At 32.7% G+C, this 6824-nt stretch overlaps 1 non-coding gene across 1 annotated transcript; it reads right to left on the minus strand.

Moving 5' to 3' along the window:
• Positions 1-2454: 2454 nt before the first annotated feature.
• Positions 2455-2561, minus strand: LOC144999064 (small nucleolar RNA R71). The gene has a single exon (XR_013660589.1). It is a non-coding gene; the product is annotated as a small nucleolar RNA R71 (small nucleolar RNA).
• Positions 2562-6824: the final 4263 nt, after the last annotated feature.

Consider the following 6824-nt stretch of genomic DNA (forward strand, 5'->3'; position numbering starts at 1 on the left):
TTCTTCTTTGACATTCAATGATCGATTATGGTTTGGGATCATCGTTCATGATATCACATGCAACTGAATATGAAAATATTACACTTTTATTATTAGTTTAATTTTGGGCACATATCCTATTTGTTCGACCATAATTTAGTGCAACATCTTCCTTTCTTAGGGGAATTTTGATATTTCGTATTTCTCCATGAACACTTTTCTCATGTTCTAGTGTATTTTCTAATCCTCTTCTTTTTCGTGGGTTCTTATCCATAGAACCAAATGGCCTTCCATGCTTCAAGCATGTTTTTATACTATTAAGTGATTATATGTGCATCTTTAGTCATACATTTCATACATTATCTTAAAACTTATAGCTACAATTACGCTTAATTTTTAAAAAAAGGTGCTTATTATGTTTGATATCTTTTTTTATAGTAGCAAAGATATGCTTGGGACAAAAAGGAAGCAAACGAGGAGCTGAAAGCAGGAATAGATGAGCTAGAGAAGGAATGAAGAAAAAGACGACTTGAAGATAAAAGACCATGGCGCGGTGATCATCCACAACGACATGGTGAATAGAAGATTCATGAACATTAACAATGACCTGGAGAATACGGGAGTTCAACAAAGACCACAATGTGGTGGCTGTCGACCATGTCGTAGTGACCCGTTTTATGGAAATTATAAATATCCGATTATTAGGTCGAATAGAGAGACTTCCAATTGGTTTTCTGAGGAGAATTGTGTTTAAAAAGCTCTAGAAACTCAGAAGAAGATCAAGAATCAAGTGAAGATCAAGATTTCAAGAAGATTTAGAATATTTCTACATTGATCCATTAGGTTTGCTAAATAAACTTATGTCTAGTTTTAATTGATTGGATTGTGTGTGTTTCTTTGCTACCATGAGAGGCTAAAAACCACATACTTTCGTTTAGTGAAGATAAACCTGAACATATTGTGCTGATTTTGATTATTGAATGTTTTGTATTGATTTTACTTGTGTTTGATATTTAAACCCTAGCATGTTTTCTAGTTTATATTGCTTATTAATAAGATTTTCTATGATGGTTGATCATTCTAATCACATGATTTTTTCTCCTAATTGTTTATGATAATTAAATAATTAGATCTAGGATTAATCGCTTCTTAGATAAAGTAATTAAAGCTAGTAACTTTAATTGTGCTAGAGATCATAATTAATCGTCATTTGTGATTGGTTGCTTAACTTGATCATAGAAAAGTAACGACTATCACTCATAGTCCAATTTGTGTTCATTATCGATTTGGTGTTTAACTTGTGCCTAATCATAGCATGATAATTTATAAATTGATAAGTTTGTATATTTGATCATAATAGCTAGTTAACAAATTGGCAATCAATATATTTATTTACTAGAAATCAACCTTAAGATGAAGGTGAAATCAGATCTAAGAAGAAGTACTATTTTAATCTTGAAGTAAATTTGTTTTGTTTGCTGCATTGCTTAGTAAAGTTCTTATCATCTTGAAAAATCAATAAAAAAACCCTATCTTTAAAGTTTGTTTCTTAGTTTAATTAGAAGTAGTTGTATTAAATAATTAAATTCCATTCCCTATGTTCAACAACCAACTTACCCAAGCTATTCTATAATCTGACTAGGTACACTTCCTATAGGTGAATAGTTCGTTAAGTTAGTTAGGATATAAATTTTAAACAAGTAGGTGCTTTTGTGCACATCAAATTTTTTGGTTCCGTTGCTAATGATCGACTTATTTGATTTATAGTTTAATTTATTTTACCCGATCCTTGTTGTAGGGTAAAAACTGCAAAATTTACCTTTCTGCGTTACTTGTAATTTAATTTTCTTTATGAGAATCAACCACGTTGTGGTTATTATTATCACATCACGGTTACTTCTTAGTTGATTATTAGTTTAGTATTTTTTTTTGTTGTACACATTTTATTTTGTTTTGTTTTAGTAGCACTTTTCACGTTGACAAGTTTGAGAGTTTTGAAAGAACTCCTAACGCCAAAGGCATTTGTTACGAGGTAGGGACAAAGAGCGAATATGAGGAAGACGAAATAAAAAGAGAAGTTGAAGTTGAAGAGATGGCGGATATGAAGAGAATGACGATGGGGGTGTACAAGAAAAGGTTGTGTAAAAACAACGGTCCAGGTCTTGTGACACCCGAGATTCCAGCTGAAAGTGGTTTTGAGCTTAAGGAATGCATACTATCAATGTTCAAGGGCATACCTTTTTCTGGGAAAGATTATGAAGAGCTTTCAAGTATATAGATTAAGTCTTGTACATTGCTAATTATTTCAATATTCCAAATGATTCAAAAGATGCAATATTATTAACAATGCTTCTTGTGACACTTGTTGGCGATGCAAAGATATGGTTGAAGTCGCTAACTCTTGAAACTATAAGGGCTTAATATAACCTTTGAGAAGTGTTTATTAATCAATTTAGTCCTCCCTCCAAGATATCTAAACTCAAGAAGAAGATATCCAACTTTCAACAAGAAGATGGAGAATCCATATATAAAACTTGGGAGAGATATAAGAGCCTTATGATAAATTTTCCTCAACATAACATAAATGTCCAACAAGAAGTCTCTATTTTCTCTGATGGGGTGAATGTTACAACAAGTCAACTTATTGAGTCTCAAGAACCTATGACAAAAAAAGAACTGAATAGCATCAAAGAGTTAATTGACTAATTTGTAAAGCACTGACGCGAATATGAATAGATGAATGCTAGAATTGGATCAATCTATACATGCCATTAGATTTGGATGTGAAATTGTACCAGGTATCACTTGACCAAGGATTGTGATATAGATGAGAATGGAAATTGGAAAGCACAAGATTTTTACTCTAGTGATGATTGGAGAATGCTGAAAAAAGGAGTGAGTTCCATATGAAGAGTACAAGAAGCAAAAGGAAGAGAAGTATATATAAACTAGTCGAGGTTTTATCAAAAATAACCACCAACCAAGAAGAAATTAGATTTAGAGTCAATACTTAATCGATTTATCGAAGCCTCATAAAAAAGGCATGATGCTATTCATGCTAATGTGAGGAACCATTAAGCTTCCATCAAGAACATAAAGACTCAACTTGGGCAACTAACAACACTTGTTAACAAGAGGTTACCACCTAGAAATCTTGACTCGAAATCACAAACTCATGTAATGGAGATTTTCATTAAAGAAGAAGTTCATTCTGAGCCCTTTATGATCCATGAAACAACTACTATACAACCTGATTCGTATTTGGAAGAAGAGAAGCTTGATGCTAAAAATGCAAAATATGAGTCATGTTCTGTTGTTTCACCACGTCGTGGTAACCTTACCACGTCGTGGCCATTGGCGAGTCAAAATTTCCTACCCTAAATTTGTATCAGGCTCCATTACCATTCCCGTCTCAAGCCCTCAAACATAATATGGAGTCGGAACAAAAGAAGTTCATGGTGTAAGTGTTATCCCTCTCAATTAACTCTCCATTTCTCCAATCCATGGCCAAGCTTCCTAAGTTTGCCAAGGATGTGATAATTAATCAAAAGGAGTTGGACAAACCATCAACCATCAAGTTAAACGAGTTATGTTCAGATGCAATCATCAATGGATTGCCAATCAAAATGGGAGATTCAGGCCAATTAACTTTAACTTGTGAGTTTGGCAATTTTATTTCTATAAACGTTTTAGCCGATTCGGGGCAAGCACCAATCTTATGACATATTCTTTCTACAAGAAGACTGGTTTACCAAGGCTCCAAAATACACAAATGACACTACGAATGGAAAATCACTCGATCACTAACCCACTAGGAATCATTGGAGATTTGTTGGTGTCACAACCCTAAACTGAAACAGCAGAAAACGTTCGGGGGCGGAGGACGTCATGTACAATATCACAACAATTGTATAATAGTAATCAAAGAAAAAACAATCATTTTATTAATAATATAGGGTTTACATTCTACTCGATTTACAAAATGCTTGACTCCAAAAGAAAAAAGCAAAACAAAGACTTGAAGCTACTATGCTTCGTCTTCTCGAAACCTATGCATGTACCTGTCTACTAGTTTCCTAAAAATACAATTGATTTTGAAAAATGTCAACGTTGAATGTTGGTGAGTTCATAAGCATTTTGTTTTAGAAAATAAGTTCTTGTTCCTTGAAAATCATTGTGTGTTCCTTCAGAAAATCTTATACTTTCTAAATAAAATGGAATGTAGTCTTAGGTCTTAAGGCTAAAATATATATATGTTTATTATGCTTAATGAATATAATGTAAGGTTGTGATTTCATAAAATAAATGTGACCCATGTTGGTTCCTACTATGGTTCCTAACCTAAGAGTAAGTAATCATATTTATTTCCAAAAAATTGAGTTGTAAACTGTTTACTAGTAAAATAATGATGTTTATTCCTAGAAAATCTTATATTTTCCATAAAACCAAATTGTAGTCTTAAATGTTCCAAGACCGAAATGTATAAGTATAATTGCTATACTTAGTTTAATGATACGTAGTTTTATTCATACGTAAAATTAGCTGAAGACGTGTTTGAACTGTAACCAGATGTGATGTTGATACCCTCCTATGATCACTATGTACATACAAGTTATATAAAATCAAGGTCGAACAGGCAGTCGAATGGGTGAATCTGCGCTAAACCAACAACCAAACAAGGAACAAGAAGTAAGGCGAAAATCATACATTCCACTATCTACCGGTCATAAAATTTTATATAACCCTGACGTATACACTAAGTAACCACAGAGTGAATACCCCTTTAAGAGTGTTTGAAAATATATCATTACGTAAATATTTAGTTAATGCTTATTGTGTGCGTTCATTATAACCATGATAATATGACTAATGTCCTGCACGACGTTCTGTAGGCGTCAGAAAGTTATGACGTTTGTCACCCTAGACCTGCGGGTCTAACTGTAGCGAACAACTGAGGTGCGGGGTTGTAAATCTTGTATAGATCTTATACACAAACTCACGCTCTCTATCAAGGAGAATCTGGTTATAATTCAGGATTTTAACGGGTACCATGTTTGGTACAATGAAGAAGTGGCTCACAATCAAGTATTAACTAGTGTACATAAAGTGTGTTGAACTTATACATTATTCTGAATGTTTGGTCAAGTCCATTTATATAATCAAATATATGAACACATGTAATTTAATCATGTGTAGATGTTTTAAAGGTTATAACATATAAACTTACATCTAAGCACAATTATGAAACATTTAGTATGACAAAGACAATTTCTAATTTTTGACTTTTCTGTCCATGTTTTTAGAAACATTATACAAAAATCATTGTAAGCCAAAATTTGGATTCATAAACTATGAGAGTTTAGAAAATGAGTCGAATTTGTTCATAATTTTTATTATAATTTTTAGTGGTCTCAAACTAGTCCGAAATCATTTATGAAATGATACACAGTTTTGTAAAAATCTCCATAAGTTGTAGAAACATCGTATGAATGCGTTCGAGTAGTCATTAGAAAGGTATAAACCTGAAATATTCACATATTGAACAGTTTTGAAAAATATTAAATTTAAGATGGTCAAAACAGTCTGTGAATAGACCACAACTTTTCTGTAAAAAGCTGATTTTTAAGCTTAGATATGTTTTAGTGACATAACTTGTATTTTTAGTTTGCAAAGCCTTTAGATCGTTCAAAAAGGATTTTTTTTACTTGTATCCCTGCCTAAAACTTGAAAAAACTTTAAAATGAAGGGGTATGAACTCACCTTGACTGGATTTCTTAGTGGATAAAGAGATGAATATGAACATCCTCAAGCTTAGAACACTGAAGATGGTTGAAGAACACTTGAAAATGGTATTGCCCTATGGATAATAACACATATACTTGTATTACCCCCCCCCCCTAAAACTTGGAAAAACTCGAAAATGAAGGGGTATGAACTCACCTTGAGTGGATTTCTTAGTGGATAAAAAGATGAAGATGAAGATCCTCAAGCTTAGAACACTTGAAGATGGTTGAGAAACTCCTGAAGATGGTATTATCCTCTGGTAATAACACATATAAATGTGTGTAAATGTAACAAAACTAGTATGAATGTGTATAAAAACACTAGATGAACAAGGGATACTTACCAAAAATCCTAGGAACCAACTTGGAGGGATGGATCTTTGGAAGACTTGAACTTGTTCTTGAACGTATTATGGAGGAATGAAGAAGATGAAGTGAGATGAAGATGATGAGAAAGGGGGGAGAGGTGAACGAAATTTCTGGGGAAGGTAGGGTGGTGGGGTGGGTAGGTGGGTAAGGGGTGGGGTAAGGTGATGTTTGCATTGTTATATGTTGGGTAATGGTCATGATACATGTTGGTTAATGTTTTATGTTGGGAAAAGATGTAACAATCATGTCACTAAGCCAACTCTTCTTATTTTTATAAAAATCTAGGTAATTTATAAAAGCGGGGTAATTTTTATAAAAGAATGATATTCTTTATAAAAAGTGTGGTATAATAATGTATAATTACTTAATTTGAATCATAAAAATTCAAATTTACTTAAGAACCTCATAATCATCAAAGTAATTAGTATATCGTGTTATGAATATTATTTTTTGCCAAATTAATATATACTTGAATTATTGAATTCTGCGTTGTAAATCCTAAATAGGATTTTTATTTTCTAATTGATGAAAATAACGTAATTTGTCATAACACTTGTAAGTTGTATGTTAGAAATATTAGGAAATGTTGCGCTTATCCTAAAACCCTAATTCTAGCCAAGTTGACTTGTTTGACTTGTTGACTTTGTTTGACCCAGTACTGATAATTGTCACATCATCCCCCCGTTAGAAGGA

Source organism: Lactuca saligna, chromosome 5, assembly GCF_052625555.1.
Source record: "Lactuca saligna cultivar CGN05327 chromosome 5, ASM5262555v1, whole genome shotgun sequence".
Classification (NCBI taxonomy): Eukaryota; Viridiplantae; Streptophyta; class Magnoliopsida; order Asterales; family Asteraceae; genus Lactuca; species Lactuca saligna.